The 17,999-nt window shown below is 40.1% G+C and overlaps 1 long non-coding RNA gene across 1 annotated transcript; it reads right to left on the reverse strand.

Moving 5' to 3' along the window:
* Nucleotides 1-505: 505 nt before the first annotated feature.
* Nucleotides 506-2,075, reverse strand: LOC131995140 (uncharacterized). The gene is made up of 2 exons (XR_009397195.1): nt 818-2,075; nt 506-762 (listed from the first exon to the last, which is right to left on the reverse strand). It is a non-coding gene; the product is annotated as an uncharacterized LOC131995140 (long non-coding RNA).
* Between the last annotated feature and the right edge of the window lie 15,924 nt (nt 2,076-17,999).

Genomic DNA, 17,999 nt, shown 5'->3' on the forward strand with positions numbered 1-17,999 from the left:
GAAATGGGGTATTTTAAGAATGGAGTACACCTTACATCCAAACTTAAATTCGTACGCCAATAAAGATCATATAGGATTCAGATAAAGGCACTTGTATTGTTCAACTCTTAGTCAAGTTAGCATGGTATTTTACTAAAAGATCTTCGAAAATAAATATTCCAAGGAAACTTTTGTTCCATATAAAGTAAGAGGAGGCGCAGCGGAGCTGGCCCGGGGCAGCAGCTTGTATATATATAAATATCGCCGCTTTTTTCACTTCTATGGTCACTGCAATCGCATTTATTGACCAATCTTGCCAAACTTTTGTATAGCGCTTTCCCCGACGATTACCACAATATCTAAGAAGTTTGTTAGAAATCGGTTCAGATTTAGACATCGGTCCCATATATATGTTCGTCAGCTTTGAACCAATATTGCAATATTATTAACCGATTCTCTCAAAACTTGGCAAGAAAGTCCTTATGTCTTTTAATATGACTTGTGAATTTTATAGAAATCGGTTCAAATTTATGTAAAGCTGCAATATATGTATTTTGCCCTATTTTCATTTCTAGGGTCACTGCAAGCGCATTATTGGCCAATACTGCCAAAAATGTACATAACACATTCTTCGATGCACACCACAATATCTAAGAAGATGTAGCTCCCATATATATGATCGTCAGGTTTTGGCTCATTTGCAATAATGTTGTCATTTGTTCACCGTATTTATTACATCTTGAACATATTTGCTCGAATTGCACAGAATTAGATATTTTGTACCTATAGTGTAGGTATAGGGTATTATAAAGTCGGCACCGCCCAAATTTTGCCTTACCTTACTGGTTTTCAGTTCATTTAACTAATTATTGAAATTGGAGAATCGAGGTCACCGTAGCGCGGAGATTACCATGACGCTGAATGCCTGGGTTCGTATCCTGCCGAGAACATCAGGAAAAATTTACAGCGATGGTTATCTTGGTTAGATTTGCGTGTTGCCGTATTATCTGGGTTGAGCCGGATTGCAATATCTTTAACAAATTGGTTTTTCTGAAATTGGTCTGATTTTTGCCACGGCTGTGTGCATTTGGAAAATTTTGAAACCGCCCTGTACATTTATTTTGGAAGACATCCTGCCAACGTCACGTTCTGCACAACAAAGACCTCCTTCGCCTATAGATATAAACATGAATGAATTGAATGCATTGATGATAGGGCCAACAACATCTATGCAGCCCCAAATACGAAGTTTAACGAAAAGTCTTAAGGATTTGACGAGAGCCATAATGCAAAGCCGTACGGACATTAGCTGTTTACAACAACGAATGGCTAACATTGAAGCAAGAAATGGAGGCCCAATATCGGTAAGGTTAAATTCAAGAAGAAGCAAAATGCCGTTAGTAATATCAGGGTCATGTGAAGGTGTTGCTGAACAATCCGTCAATAATGCAAATGAAGGAAGTCGTAATCTGCAAATTTTGAGCGGAAATCCACAGAATGCTTCTACATCCGTCAGAGGTCACCAAGAATTCATATGCAATGTGTAAGCTCTACGATTTTCCGTCGTTTTCAGGCAACGCAGATGAATGACCGCAGTTTATTGCCAATTTTAAAGATACAACTGAAGAATTTCGATACTGTCATCGCCAAAACTTGATGCGTCTTCAGAAATGCCTTTCAATGCTCATTTACCCAAATGATGTGCCAAAAGTCATAGAAGAACTGGAATTTCTGCTGGATGTCTGTACCATCGGATGAGCTCTACTCGAAGAAATGGTTTATAGCAAAAAAATGCTGCAAAATTAACCCGTATCCGACCGTTTCTGATTTTTGTCAATAGCCTAGTGATTTAGCTAAGGCAGTAAGTATGATGTCAAGCAGTTCTTTGCCGCAGGAGGTTCAAACTACAAACGGAGATGGAGACCGAGCTCATATAGGATTTTTGTGGAACCAGTATCCAACTGTGGTGCCTAACTCTTTTGAAAAGGATCCCGAACGCTTAATTACAATTAAAGATAAAACGATTCCAGATTTCAAATATGTGGAGAAATATAAGGCAGAAATACAAAACTATATTGAAACAGGATATGACCGAAAATAAAGGGAAGAAGTTGAAATAAAAATACATGAGCAAGTGATTAAAGTTCACCCAAAAAGTGAATTCGAATTGAGGAATTATGTTGAAAGCAAAATAAATGCTAACTCGCATGAGCTGAGTTTGGAAAAACAAGCATCTGTTGGCAAAGATTTGGAAATAAACTGGAATAAAACTGAGGATGTTTTTGAATTCATTTCAAAATTCAACTTGTGTGGAATTACTCATTTGAAAGTTGCAATTGCTGTTTACTTTTAGCTTGCCTGCTGATTTCTACAGCCGTTTTTACCCCGAATATCTTTAACTTCAACACGAGGCTAAGTAAATTATTTGAGTAGATTTTTCGATCAGATACAGATGTTCCAATATAACTTTTCCTTCCCCAAAAGCAGCGTTCCAAGGATCGCTACTCACACATGCAACAAAAACAACGGCTGGGCTAATAGAAGATAACGCCCCACTTTTGGGCAGAGATGCCTATACAGGTTGCAAAATCGAAATGGAAATATTTTGAGTGTAAATTTGTACACAAAATTATACTATGTTTTATAATTTTGAATATTTTATTACGCCTTTTTCTGGTAAACTGTTGGCATCACTGATTTACCAAACATACGCAAATGCATATGGAGCACTGCTAACGAATCCACACGACGCCAGCTACAAAACAAAACTGGCACCACCAAAAACAACAATACTGCAGCACGACCGGCGTATTATCGGTATGAGCGCAGGAATATGTGTGTGAGCTCTTACGAAGTCAACAACCTCGGCCACATTACTCATTTCCGAGACAGTGTGTGTCCTTCAAAAAAGTTATCTCTTATAATTAAACAACTCGCTGCTTGGTGATCGTTTTAGTTGTTGTTGTTTCTGTTGCCCACACTGTTGCTGATTATTAATGTATTCCGTGTTTTTACGATGCAGATCGTATTGCTAATACTCAATCCTCCGCCATCGCTCCGAGAATGTCGATGCCCAGTTGTGAGAAACAGTGAGTGTGAGTTTGATGCATCGGTGCACTGGACGCAACCCAGTAGTCTAGGTCACTAGTTTAGACCTATTTATGCCAAAATAATCAGAACTGGTTCCGCTATTGTTTACTTTCAGTGTAAGCAACTGGTGAATTTCCCATCCCCTTGTCATAGACAGTAGCCAGTTGACCCTGCAACTAGGTTTAGGTTAAATGAGTAGCCCACCACGATAGGTTAGTTTACACACAGACCAGTCCGGCCCATTGTGACAATCTAGCAAGAAGAAAATGAATCCCCTGTGAAAAAATCATGATGAAGAAATACACCGCCCCACTCCGTCCGGAGCGGGATAAGGAGATGAATAGACATGAACAAGTAATAGCGTGCGAAGTTCGGCCGGGCCGATTCTTGGGAACCCACCACCATGGATCCTGCTAAGAATTTATACAAAATAAATTTAGTTAAAAGGGAATAAAAATACAGGAAATATAGAAAAGGGAGGAAGCGTCTATCCATCACTATCCCACTCACTCAAGTATTCACTCACCAAGTGCGTAGCATTGGTGCTCCGCGTCTGCATGATAGCGTATTGAGGATCCAATCTCATCCCTCGTCAATTGAACACGTTTTATTCACATATATGAGGAGACTCCCCAGAGACACATGTGCAAGTTTGCCGAGATCGGAGAAGAGCCGCTTTCCAAGGATGCACAGCCGATGCCCCTGTAGACACGGGCATGAGCTGAGCAGGTGTTCGTTCGTATTCTCCCTATCTCTATCAAGACATCGTCAGTTTCGAAGGTGCCAGGTCTATCCTCCGGATATCCTTTACGTCCAACGTGTGTGCCATACCTCTGCCTGAAAGATCGTGCAATCTTACTGACATACCGATGTCAATTGCCTTTGAGTGAACCCCCAGACACGCTCCTGACTCCATCCTGGAGTCGCCAGTGAAGATAGAAGCCTCATCCAATTCAAACACAACATCCGCCTTCTACTCCTCTCTTCCGGAAAATCGAATCCGGAGCAACCTCTCCCAAATCGGTGTTGGAGACAGGTAGTCTGATACCCTCCCCAGCCTACCTCCTGCATCCATGGCCTCCAGAATGCGGTTGTAACCACGTCCACCTTCTCACAGCATGGCAAGATCCCTCAGCCCAAGTAGAAATAGCACTTCCACTCATTCCAACAAATAACTACGTAACTGTATTCCATCAAGTTAGTTGCTATGTTCTCCCATATTGTCATATTGGGTCAAATAACCCACTTGACGTATCTTTAAGAGGAAAAGCGCCACCTAGACTTGAACGCAAATTTTAATGTTATATTCGTAATCTACTCCCTAACAACTTTCATTTGAGTCCCATATAGCCATGGTCAGCTAATATGCCAAATATGCATTTGGGGTTAGGCGACCTCCAATTACTTGGACCTAATGTTTTATGCCATATTTATAATACTTTTCATTTGAGTCCCATATTGACATGAACTTCGAATATATCTGTTTAGAGGAGTTTTGGGGTTGGGGGTGCCCTCTGGGTACTTGGACCCAAATTTCAATACCATATTCATTTTGGTCTCCAATTCCTTTCATTTGGTACCCTTATTGTGCCCATCGGACCACTTTCGGATATGGGTGGCGTTTTTGGGAAAGGGGGAGGATCCGCCTCCGACCGATATCTAAAAATAATATAGCCTTTGATACTTTCCAATCAAACGTACACAATCTATGAAAATTTTAAGAAAATCGGTTCAGCCAAGTATCATATAGTCGTAATGGGTCTAATGGCGTTTTTGAGGGGTGGCGTGACCGCTTATACTTCGATCTGATTTTGTGTGCCAGATTCGAAAGCTACTCCCGAATACCTTTCATTTGAGCCCCATATTGAAATGAACGTCAAATATGCCTGTTTGGGGGAGTTTTGGGGTTGGGGCGGCCCAATGGATACTTAGACTCAAATTTAAATACCATATTCGTATTATTTTAGTTGAAAATGTATTCCAATTTTCCTATGGATTTTTCTACACTCAAGTACCTCTTATTAAAACCCCACATTGCATTGGTAAGTAAAAGTCCTTATTGAAGTGTGGTGGACCCCCAGAGACTTGGTCCCAAAAGTGAAAGTCAATTTCGTGCTCTATTCCCATAGACCTCTCATTGGACATTCATATTGCCATGGTCGGTAAATATGTTAGATTTGAGGGATTTTATGGGGGTGGGGTGACCCACGAAACACTTTTTCGTTTTTACTCTCAAAATTCGTTTTCTACTCTCAAATATCCTTAATTTGAGTCACATGTTGTAGTGATTGGTCTATAAATCCGTTTGTCGGGTTTTGGGGGTGGGCGGCCCTCCTAGGCACCCCACCCCCGATTTTGACTCCAAGTTTTTTATTTTTAGGTCACTGTTAGTGTGCAAACAAAATTTGGCTTAAATCGCCCTACCCATCCCCGAGACTTCAAAAAATGAAGTAACCTATTTTCATCACGGGTCCATAATAACCATCTGTGAAAATTTCAAGAAAATCGGTTCAGCCGTTTGAGCCTATATGGAACACACAAACAAAGAAATCGACAAACAAACAAAAATTCATTTATATATATATATATATATAGATAGCTGATCCCGGCCCTCATCGCTGTGCCTTAATTTTCACCACGCGAAAAATATGTTTCTTATTTTTACTCTAAAATTTTGACATTTAAACTAATAAGATTTTTCTGCAAAATTTTTTTCTATAGAAACTTTTTGTATTTATATCTATTTTTTTCTATGGCAAAGATTGGGAATTAAACTACCTTAAACACTGTTTTGGGTGGAAAAGTTAAAAAAAAATACGGCAAACAACCGCAATGAAATTCCTATATTTTATTTTTCTTTATTCAAAGGACCAATAGGTTGTCCTAACAAAGATACATGCTGGATGATTAATTTTTACCACTCTGCCCTCTCTCTGTTCATGTTGGCTTCTCCAAATTTGCGCCATTTACTGGCTGTTTTCATTAAGACCAACTAAATCTATTTGGATTAAATAAATCCAATTGAAGACAGCCAGATGGAGCTTATTTAAAAGTTAGTGCTAGTTGCAACCTTAACGTTAAGGTTTGCAACTCCTGTTATCACGCTGAACGTCACAATTTCGGAGGTATGGCGGCCTGCATTTATTTATGTCCCCACTCATTAATTAAATCACACAGTGTCCCTTTAGGTCATTATAATTGATCGACTGTTTGGGTGTGAGGTGGTCCGCCAGATATATGTTTCAGAACAATGAGATCAGATTCGCAGTTCACAACCTTATGCTCATACCTCACAGATTTTGCCAGCATTAGGAGGGGAAAACCACCGCTGAACAATTTTTTCTGATGGTCTTGCCAGGATTCGAACCCAGGCGTTCAGCGTCATAGGCGGAAATGCTAACCTCTGCGCTACGGTGGCCTCCACAAATTAACGCAAATTAATAGGTCAAACAACCTGTTATAGGCGATTTTAGGAGGTAAAGCACCACCTAGATTCATGGACACAAAGTTTAATGTCATATTCGTAATCTGCTCTCAAATGCCTTTCATTTTAGTCTTATATAGCAATGATCGAGTAAAATTCGTATTTGGGGGGCTTTTTATGGGTGGGGCGACCCGAAAATACTTAGACATCATTTTTTATATCATATTCGTAATCAACTCCCAAATACATTTCATTTGAGTCTCATCTTTATATGTACGTCCAAATGTTTGTTTGGGGAACTTTTAGGGTTGGAGTGGCCTTTGGATTCCATATTCGTATTCTACTCGCAAATACCTTTTATTTGATACCCATATTGTCCATATCGGTCCACTTTCGATTTGAAGTGGTGTTTTTGGGATAACGGGGGAGGGTCCGTCCCCTCCTATATCAACAAACAAAAAAGCCATTGCCTCCTTCCTGACCACTGTCGTAATCTACTCCCGAATACCTTTCATTCAAATCCCATATTGTCATTATCGTCCAATAAACCTATTTTAGGGGTTTTGGGGTCGGGCGGCCTCCCAGTTACTTGGATCCAATTTTTATACCCTCCACCATAGGATGGGGGGTATACTAATTTCGTCATTCTGTTTGTAACTATTCGAAATATTCGTCTGAGACCCCATAAAGTATATATATTCTTGATCGTCGTGACATTTTATGTCGATCTAGCCATGTCCGTCCGTCCGTCTGTCTGTCGAAAGAACGCTAACTTCTGAAGGAGTAAAGCTAGCTGCTTGAAATTTTGCACAAATACTTCTTATTAGTGTAGGTCGGTTGGTATTGTAAATAGGCCATATCGGTTCATGTTTTGATATAGCTGCCATATAAACCGATCTTGGGTCTTGATTTCTTGAGCCTCTAGAGTGCGCAATTCTTATCCGATTGGAATGGAATTTTGCACGTAGCATGTTGTTATGATATTCAACAACTGTGTCAAGTATGGTTGAAATCGGTTCATAACCTGATATAGCTGTCATATAAACAGATCTGGGGACTTGACTTCTTGAGCTTCTAGAGGGCGCAATTCCTATCCGATTTGGCTGACATTTTGCAAGACGTTTTTTATTGTTACATTCAACAACTATGTCAAATAAGGTACAAATCGGTTCATAACCTGATATAGCTGCCATATAAACCGATCTGGGATCTTGACTTCTCGAGCCTCTAGAGGTCGCAAGTATTTTCCGATTTGTCTGAAATTTTGTACGACGGATCCTCTCATGACCATCAATTTACGTGTATATTATGGTCTGAATCGGTCTATAGCCCGATACAGCTCCCATATAAATCGATCTCTCTATTTTTCTTGAGCCCCCAAAGGGTGCAATTCTTATTCGAATTGGCTGACATTTTACACAGGTCTCCAACATATAATTTAATTGTGGTCCAAACCGGACCATATCTTAATATCGCTCTAATAGCAGAGCAAATCTTTTCTTATATCCTTTTTTTGCCTAAGAAGAGATGCCGGGAAAAGAACTCGACAAATGCGATCCATGGTGGAGGGAATATAAGATTCGGCCCCGCCGCTTTTACTTATTAATATGAAATTCGTGGTCTATTCCTTGCATTTGAATCCCATATTGTCCCGATCGGTTCACTTTTATTTTTGGGTCGTACTTTTAGGGTAAAGGGGAGGGTCCGCCCCCCTACCAATATCAATAAATTATATAGCATATTGCGTCTTCCGGATCATTCTCTACAAGACAACCAACCTAAATTTTAAGTATTATTGGTGTCAATGCCTCCTCTATCAGTAACTTTTTAAAAGGGCAACAAGAAAAAGCGTGCTGAGTTCGGCCGGGCCGAACCTTATATACCCTCCACCGTGGATCGCATTTGTCGAGTTATCTCCCGGTGTCTCTTTTTAGGCAAACAAAGGAAGGGAAAGGATAAAAGAAAAGAATTGTTATGCCATTGGAGCTATATCAAATTATGTTCCGATTAGGACCATAATATAATGAATGTTGGAGACCACAGTAAAAGTCATTGTGAAAAATTTCAGCCAAATCGAATAAGGGGCCCTTTAAGGGCTCAAAACGTAAAATAGGTAGATCGCTTTATAGGGGATCTGTATTAGGTTATAGGTTGATTCAGACCGTAATTGACAGGTATGTTGAAGGTCATGGGAGAAGCCGTTGTACAAAATTTCTCTCAAATCAGATAATAATTGCGCCCTATAGAGTCTCAAGAAGTCAAGATCCCAGATTGGTTTATATGGCAGCTATATCAGATTATGGACCGATTTGAACCAGTTATTAAAAGTCATATGGAAACACGTCGTGCAAAATTTTAGCGAATTCGTATAGGATTTGCGCCCTCTAAAGGCTCGAGAAGTCAAGACCCCCAATCTGTTTGTATGACAGCTTTGTCAGGTTATGCATCGATTTCACCCGTACTTGGCGCAGATGTTGCAAATCATAAAAAAACCTTATGCTAAATTTCAGCCAAATCGGATATAGCCCCTGTAGTGGCTCAAGAAGTCAAGATTCAAGAGCGGTTTATATGGCAGGTATATCAAAACATGGACCGATATGGTGCATTTACAATCCCAACCGACCCACACCTATTAGAAGCATTTGTGCAAAATTTCAAGCTTCTAGCTTTACTCATTCGAATGTTAGCGTACTTTCGACAGACAGACGGACGGACATAAAATGTCATGACGATCAAGAATATATACTTTATGGGGTCTGAGACGAATATTTCGAGGAGCTACAAACAGAATAACGAAATTAGTATACCCCCATCCTATAGTGGAGAGTATAAAAATCGCTTCTTGACTTTTTCGTATATATTAATTTTTAAGGTTAAAGTATACATAGAACTAGCATGAAGACACTAAAAAACAGTAACTATTTAGTAGGGTGTACATTTATTTGTATTTTTGGATTATTCGATTAATCGTTTATTTCAAAATTGAGGTTCAACGATTAATCGATCAAAACCGAAAGGGGTTGTCGATTAATCGATAATTTAAGTATTTCTCATATATGTTTGTCGATTTGATTTCTAAATGGGGCACATGGAACCTGTTCATACTCTTTGAACTGAAGCAAAAATTTCTGAATCAATGCGAATGAAATTTTGACCAAGTAGGGCCCAAATGATGGAAGAATGCAGAAAAATTACATTATTGATTTAAAAGTATATTTTTTTAAACATAAAAACGATTAACCGATCTAAATTATTCGATTATTTGTTTATTTGAAAATATCTCATTTTCAATTGTTCGAATATATAAAAGGTCACGAATAATCGATTAATGGAATAACGATTAATAGAGTGTACACCCTACTATTTTACACAAATGTTGCACATATACGGGACAATATTTTGCAAATTTTGTCTTGTATAAGTGTTACACTTTTTGCATTTTCAATCGAACATGTGCATTTGTCCATACATAGTCATTTCGACCAAATATTGGGTTGCCCAAAAAGTGATTGCGGATTTTTTAAAAGAAAGTAAATGCATTTTCAATAAAACTTAGAATGAACTTTAATCAAATATACTTTTTTTACACTTTTTTTCTAAAGCAAGCTAAAAGTAACAGCTGATAACTGACAGAAGAAAGAATGCAATTATCGAGTCACAAGCTGTGAAAAAATTTGTCAACGCCGACTATATGAAAAATCCGCAATTACTTTTTGGGCAACCCAATATATACTATTAGCTAAATAAAACGCGTTCGCTTTTTACATTTTTATATTTTGCCGCTTTTTTCAAACACTCAACACTCAATTTTGTCTTCTTCTTCTGTTCAAACAAAATTTGCTTGAAGGATAGCTGCTGGTTTTCTACCGTAGACTTGGTAAGGTGTAAGAAATGAAACATTTTTCCACTCTGTGTAGGCAACACTCCTACAAACGAACACCTGGTGGTGGGGTTAAATTTTTTTGGACAAACGAACACACGAACACGAATGTTTAGATGTAATCTTGCTCTATTTTTTGAAGTTTTTGTTGTGCTGTTGTTGTAGCAGTTTGTTGTGTTCTATCTTTCGTCTGCTTGATTCTGTTGAGTGTCAAGAGAGAAGGGAGATCGGCCTGTACGACTTTCCCAAACTCGGGTCCTTTCCAGGCTTCAGTAGCGGGATCACTCTGCCCATTTTCCAGACATCGGGAACTATAAGAGTGCTCAAAGGTAGGTTGAGGACAGCAGTAAGGTACTCAACTCCAGGTAAATCCAGATTCTTCAACCATGGATGATTTGGCGCCACGGATGACATTCGTATTGCTCCAAGTGTTCCAGCCACAAAAGCAGATTATGTTCGGTGGCTACCCTGTTAAGTGACAGATTCAGCTCGCTGATTCTGGGGTTAGTGGGGTCCGAACAGCGAATACCATCACGCTCGTCTGCGAGTACCACTGCCTGCGACAGAAAATTGGGCCGCACTAGGGGTATTCGACCGGCTGATACGTCACTCAGAAGATGAGGGGATGCAATGAACATGTCTGGCGAGCTGCTACACCTCCTCGTAATCCTAGTGGGGGCATCCTCATTTACCGTGCAAAACGTGGAGCCTTCAATCTGTTCTGCCAAAGCCATACCACGCTGGTCGTTACCTAGTGGAAAATGCCATGAAATGTGATGCGCATTAAAGTCCCCTAGAACCAGACAATTATGGCCAGACAGAAGCCCACTTAGTAGCCAAATACTAACCGGCGGTATGTACACGTTGTATAGCTCTATCTCGGTAGCACCGGACCTGCCTGCTATCTTCAATATTTTTTACTTACAAAGGCCCCTCCATATGATGGGGAGAATATTTTTACTTGTCTTGCTTTATAAATTATTTCGAGGTAAGCAAACGAAATATAGTCTTTAAAAAAAAAAAAACAAGTAAAGAGTCGTTTAGTTCGGCCGGGCCGAACTATGGTTACCCACCACCTCGAGTATATATGTTAACCACCTCTCGTCATAATCCGGTGAAAAATGCATAATTTATGCCCCCACATTTATGGACCAATTATTGGTCTAATAAGTACAATTCATTGTTCAATTTTGTAGCGCAAAATATTGGTCTTCTTTGTAGCTATATCCAAATATAGATCGATCTGAACCATATATGGCACGGATGTCGAAAAGCCTAGCATAAGTCACTGTGTCAAATTTCAGCGAAATCGGATTATAAATGCGCCTTTTAGTGCGCCAATACTTAAATCGGGAGATCGGTTTATATCGAAGCTTTATCTAAATCTGAACCGGAATGGTCCATTTTCAATCCCCAACGACCAACATCAATATTAAGTATCTGTGCGAAATTTCAAGCTAGGTCATGGCTAGAGCGACTCGGAGCGTCGAGACGATCAAGACTTTATGGGGTCTAAGATGAATATTTCGAGGTGTTGCAAACGAAATAACTAGATTAGTATACGCCCATCCTATAGTGGTGGGTATAAAAATAAAATACAAATGTAAATGTGTGTTTCAGTGGATGATTATAATCACCACTGAATGTATACTTTCCATAACCTTTTTTCTTTAAATTTGTTATTCATAACAGCAAACATGTTTGCTGAAACAGCTGTTTTTGTCTGCTAAAAATGGGAAAGCAGACATTTCTACTGTTTCAGCAAGGATAGTTCTACTGTATTAGCAAACATTTCTTACTGCTATTTAAACTAACAAAATCTGTTGTATTGAGTACCCAAGTCTGCTGAAAAAATGTTATGCTAATTTTTACGGTTGCCTGTTAATTGTTTTGATGACTTTAGGCATTTTTAGGATTTTTTTTTTTAAATTTTGTTGCAAGAGATGATTTTGATTTGTGGAATATTACTGTAAAGAAGCTACCTGATCCATCCACTGGAATACATTTCGAAATGTTGCTGAGCTAAATCGCATTTTTATTCCACCACTGAAGTATAGGGGTATATTCATTTTTTCATTCCGTTTGCAACACATCGAAATATCCATTTCCGATATGGGTCGGAAATGGATATATAACTGAATAAGTGTTTGTGTTTGTTTTTTTGTTTGTGTGTTTGTTTGTATGTTTGTCTGTTTGTGGGTTTGTAAATTGGTTTGTTCCGTATTGACTCAAAAACGGCTGAACCGATTTCTTTCAAATTTTCACAGATTGTGGGGAATGATCCTAAAGGAGCAATAGACTACATTATTTACTGATATCGGTAGGGGGGCGGACCCTCCCTTTACCCTAAAAGTATGACCCCAAAATAAAGTGAACCGATCGGGACAATATTGGATTCAAATGAAAGGTATTCAGGAGTAGACTACGAATTTCATATTATCAATTGCATCCAAGTAACTGGGGTGCCGTCCGACCCCAAAACCCCCTAAAATAGGTTTTTTGGGCGATAATGACAATATGGGACTCGAATTAAAGGTATTTGGGAGTAGATAACGAAAATGTTCTGGATGGAGGAAAAGGCCTCTTAGTTTGTTGATATTGGAAAAACACCACTTAAAATCAAAAGTGGACGATAGGGACAATATGGGTATCAAATGAAAGGTATTGGTTAGTAGAAAACGAATATGGTATTAAAAGTAGATCCAAGCAATCCAAAAGCCACTCCAACTCCTAAAATTCCCCAAACAAACATTTATACGTACATATAAATATGGGACTCAAATGAAATGTATTTGGGAGTTGATTACGAATATGACATAAAAGAATGATGTCTAAGTATTTCGAATATGACATTAAAGATTGTGTCCATGAATCTAGGTGGTGCTTTACCTCCTAAAATCGCCTATAATAGGTTATTTGACCTATTACTTTGCGTCATTCGAATTTGTGCTCAAGTGGCAGTGTGGCGCACAACCTTCATATAGGCGCCCTCCACCAAACGGCTGTATACACCAATCATGACAATATGGGGTTAAATTAAAAAACTAAGTTTGTGAACTGCGAATCTGATCTCATTGTTCTGCACATATATCTAGCGGACCACCTCACCCCAAAATAGTCGCCATAGCTCCGAAATTGTGACGTTCAGCGTGATAACAGAAGTTGCAAACTTTACGTTAAGGTTAAAACCATTTTTAGCTCATCGATAGACAAGACCAAACGACGTGTTTCTGGGCAATACTTCTTTGTTCAAAAGTTTTACATGGATTAATAGTATAAACAATCGCCACTGCACCAAATATATAGACTGGCAAATTAGACTGGTAAATTAGTTACAATAATATGGCAATTTGGTTTGATTAAGGAAAGACTAAATGGTGACTATTTAATAGGTAGTCATATGATATGGTGGTTGTCTATGAATGACTTTTCATAGAGAAACACCACGTGATGATCCGCTCTAAGAGAGTAGCACTAATTTTTAAATAAGCGCCATCTGGTTGTCTTCAATTGGATTTAGTTGATCCAATTGAAAACAGCCAGTAAATGTCGCTAATTTGGAGAAGCCAACATGAACAGAGAGAGGGCAGAATGGTAGAAATTAATCATCCAGCATGTATCTTTTTTATGACAACCTATTAGTCCTTTAAATAAAGAACAAGTAAAAGCGTGCTAAGCTCGGCAGGGCCGAATCTTATATGCCCTCCAACATGAATCGCATTTGTCGAGTTCTTCTCCCGGCATCTCTTCTTAGGCAAAAAATGATATAAGAAAAGATTTGCTCTGCTATTAGAGCAATATCAAGATATGGTCCGGTTTGGACCACAATTAAATTATATGTTGGAGACCTGTGTAAAATGTCAGCCAATTCGAATATTAATTGCACCTTTGGGGGTTCAAGAAGTAAAATAGAGAGATCGATTTATATGGGAGCTGTATCAGGTTATAGACCGATTCAGACCATAATAAACACGTATGTTGACGGTCATAAGAGGATCCGTCAGGCAAGTCGGATAATAATTTCGACCTCTAGAGGCTCAAGAAGTCATGATCCCTGATCGGTTTATATGGCAGCAATGTCAGGTTATGAACCGATTTGAACTATATTTGGCACAATTGTTAAAAGTCATAATAAAATACTTCATGCTAAATCGGATAGGCATGAATATAACAGCACGGGTAGTATCAGTGTCTTGTATAGTGTAATCCTCGTCTGTCGAGAGGTGGGCTTGTTTCTAAACTGCTTACTTAGTCCAAAGTAGCATCTATTTGCCAGTATTATTCTTTGCTTAATCTCAAAGCTGTTGTCATTCGTTTCGGTTACGGCGGTGCCGAGGTAGATAAAGTTACTGACTGTCTCAAAGTTGTGGTTCCCAACTTTCTCCATTTTCTTTATCTGCTCGGTTGTGCAAGGCTTTTTGGGAGCTGAAACCATCCATTTCGTCTTATCTCCATTTACAGCCAGACCCATTTTCACTGACTCTCTTTCGATTCTTTCAAAGGCAGCAGTTACTACTTCCGGTGACCGACCTACGATATCGATGTTGTCGGCATAGGCGAGTAGCATGTGTTCTCTTGAGATTAGTGTGCCATATCTATTCACATCTGCATCCCGTATAATCTTCTCCAGAAGGATGTTAAAGAGATCACACGATAGGCTGTCTCCTTGTCAGAAACCTCGTTTGGTATTAAATGGTTCGGAGAGATTCTTTCCTATTCTTACTGAGGAACGCGTATCAGCAAGTGTCATCCTGCAGAGTCTTATTAATTTTGCAGGGATACCAAACTCAGACATGGCTTGAAATACCTTTGAACGTAAAGGAGTATCGAAGGCGGTTTTGTACTCGACAAAGGAATGGTAGGTGTCCTTCTCGGGACTTTTCCAGGATTTGGCGCAGTGTGAATATCTGGTCTAGGGTGGATTTACCTGGTCTAAAGCCGCATTATTGGGACCCAATTATCTCATTGACTTTAGGTTTTAATCTTTCACACAGTACGCTCGAGAGTATCTTGTATGCGATGGGGAGGAGTTGGCACATTCCGCCTTGTCTCCTTTCTTGTGTACGGGACATAGTATGCTGAGGTTCCAATCATCGGGTATTCGTTCTTCTAGCCAGATTGCACAGATAAGCTGATGCATACGCCTTATCAGCGTGTCACCTCCGGTCTTAAATAGTTCAGCAGGTAACCTGTCGGCTCCTGCTGCTTTGTTGTTCTTTAGTCGGGTCACTGCTACTTGGACCTCATTCTGACTAGGAGGTAAACATTCTATACCATCATCAGGGATTGGTTCTGCGGTATCCTCTTCGCCGCAAACATCGGACACTAGCAGATGGGTAAAATGTTCTTTTCATATCCTCAGCATGTTATCTTTGTCAGTTACCAGATTTCCTTCTTTTTCTCTGCAGGAGGGTGTACCTGCACCAAAGCCATCGGTTTGATGATTAATTCTTTGGTAGAATTTCCGGACTTCATTCTAACTACTGTACATCTCAATTCGCTCACACTCACGTCTTTCCATTTCCTTTTTCTTTCTGCGGAATAGACGTCTCTCCTCTTCCCTGATACGTCTTCTTCATTTGGCGCGTTGCTACTGATTGCAGGGTTGCTCTATATGCCGCATTCTTGGCTTCAGTAGCATCTCGACACTCTTGGTCGTACCATGGGTTTCTTGGAGGAGGCTTCCGGTACCCAAGTACGGATTTCGCGGCATTTTCCAATATAGTTTGCCACTGCGCCATTATATCATCGGTACAAGGAGTGCTTTCATCAAGCAGTTGGGTCATTCGAGTGGAGTATGCCGCTGGCATTTGTTGTGTTTGCAGCTTTCAATGTCCATCTTCCGTGCAGTGTCAGATCGTACTTTCCTCGTCATGTTCAAACGGGTGTGAACCTTTGCTGCAACGAGGTAATGATCCGAATCTATATTCGCTCCACGGATCGATCGTACATCTAACACGCTGGATGATTGACTTCCATCTATCACAAAGTGATCAATTTGGTTTCTCGTGTTATGATCGGGTGACAGCCATGTGGCTTTGTGAATATTTTTATGATGAAATCTGGTGCTACTAACTACCATGTTTTTTGCCTCAACCCATTACTTTCCGACTGTTGGACCAAAGATGTCTTCCTTCCCTATTTTCGCATTAAAATCTCCCAGAACGATTTTAATATCATGGGCGGGGCATCGGTCATATTCTCTCTCAAGCCGCTCGTAGAAAATATCCTTGGTCTGCTCGTCTTTGTCTTCTGTCGGAGCATGGGCACAAATAAGACTGATGTTGAAGAATTTGGCTTTTATGCGGATTGTGGCTAGCCGCTCATCCATCGCAGTCAAGCTGGAGACAAGGTGATTCAGTCTCCGACTAACCACAAATCCACAACCAAATTCATGACTCGTGTTATGGCAGCTATAGTATAGTTCGTCACCGTTTGGTGTTGTAGTGACGCCATTCCCAGTCCATCGCACTTCCTGTAAGTCGGTAATATCTTCCTAGTACTTCTCTCATACATCCGCCAGCGCGTATGCTGCACCTTCTCTATAAAGAGTTCGTTTGCGTGGGTCGTTAACGTTGGGGTCCGTTTTTACTATTCCTTTGTTTCTCATAGTAGTTCTCAGTTTTCCGGGGGCGGGTTACTGGCCCAGCGCCCTAACTGCATGGGTTTTGTGGGATTGCACATGTATCCCTTGTTGTGGCGAGCCGCTTGCTCCAACATCCGACGTTCGCCGCCAGCCGCCCCCAACCTGGGGACAAACGCTGATGTTGGCCATTCGTTATTTGAAGGCGCCAATAACTCGCCTTGTCATCTCGAGTATCATTGGCACACAGAATTTAATTACGAGCCAGTGCCACCTGACTCCTCACTGAGACTCTCCTCTCGAAAATCGCTGACTGCTCGCGGCCGCATTTGCAGCTACTCCGCCTAAAAACGGAGCTTTCCACCATTCACAACCTGTGGACGCGCGGTAGCTTTCAGCTAAGCTTCCCGAGATAGCGATAGGCACCACACAAGTCGGAGCTCAAAGTTCCAGCCTGTGTGGTGCTCATAGTTATCCCATATCGGCCGGGAGAAGAAGAAACAAGTAAAAGCGTGCTAAGTTCGGGCGGGCCGAATCTTATATACCCTCCACCATGGATCGCATTTGTCGAGTTCTTTTCCTGTCATCTCTTCTTAGGCAAAAGAAGGATATAAGAAAATATTTGCTCTGCCATTAGAGCGATATCAAGATATGGTCCGGTTTGGACCACAATTAAATTATATGTTGGAGACCTGTGTAAAATGTCAGCCAATTCGAATAAGAATTGCGCTCTTTAGGGGCTCAAGAAATAATATAGAGAGATCGATTTATATGGGAGCTGTATCGGGCTATAGACCGATTCAGACCATAATAAACACGTATGTTGATGCTCACGAGAGAATCTTTCGTACAAAATTTCAGGCAATTCTCAAGAAGTCAAGATCCCAGATCGGTTTATAGTTATATCAGGTTATGAATCGATTTGAACCTTATTTTACACAATTGTTGAAAGTAAGAATAAAATACCTCTTGCAAAATCTCAGCCAAATCGGATAAGATTTGCGCCCTCTAGAAGCTCAAGAAGTCAAGTCCACAGAACTGTT

This window comes from Stomoxys calcitrans, chromosome 1 (assembly GCF_963082655.1).
Source record: "Stomoxys calcitrans chromosome 1, idStoCalc2.1, whole genome shotgun sequence".
In the NCBI taxonomy this organism is placed as follows: Eukaryota; Metazoa; Arthropoda; class Insecta; order Diptera; family Muscidae; genus Stomoxys; species Stomoxys calcitrans.